The sequence below is a fragment of the Arachis ipaensis genome, chromosome B03 (assembly GCF_000816755.2).
Source record: "Arachis ipaensis cultivar K30076 chromosome B03, Araip1.1, whole genome shotgun sequence".
Lineage (NCBI taxonomy): Eukaryota > Viridiplantae > Streptophyta > Magnoliopsida > Fabales > Fabaceae > Arachis > Arachis ipaensis.
In genome coordinates this window covers 6,932,584-6,933,106 of record NC_029787.2, presented here as the reverse complement: position 1 = coordinate 6,933,106, position 523 = coordinate 6,932,584, and positions in this window count along the sequence as shown.

Below are 523 nucleotides of genomic sequence, written 5' to 3'. Positions count from 1 at the left end.
ATTTTTATTTTATGTTATTTTTGTTTTTGTAATTTTATTAAAAAAAAAAAACAAAATTTTAGTTACTTTTTTTTGTTGTTATTCGAATTGATTTTGGCAAAATTAAAAGATGAAAAAGATTGAAAATGAAAAATGTTTGTCCTCTAATATCTTTTGGTATTGAATCGGGCCAGGCTCAATTAATGGTTTTTATGTCAGAATATCATTTTGCAAAGTATGTTTTGGGTAAAAAATATTTGGGCTTATTGGGTCCGGTATATGATATTTCTTCAACAAAATGGACAAAAACAACAAAATGGACAAAAATTGGGTTAAAAGAGACTGGGTTCTAAAATAACAAGAACTAATTAATAAAAAACAAATAAAGAACAGGGACCAAAAATATCGTTTGTCAACAAAATGGACCAAAATTGGGTTAAAAGAGATTGAGCCCATAAAACAAGATATTTGGGCCAGAAGATCCAATGGTTTTGGACAATAAAACTGTGGGCCTCAGAGAAAATCAATAAAAAGGTTAGTATCC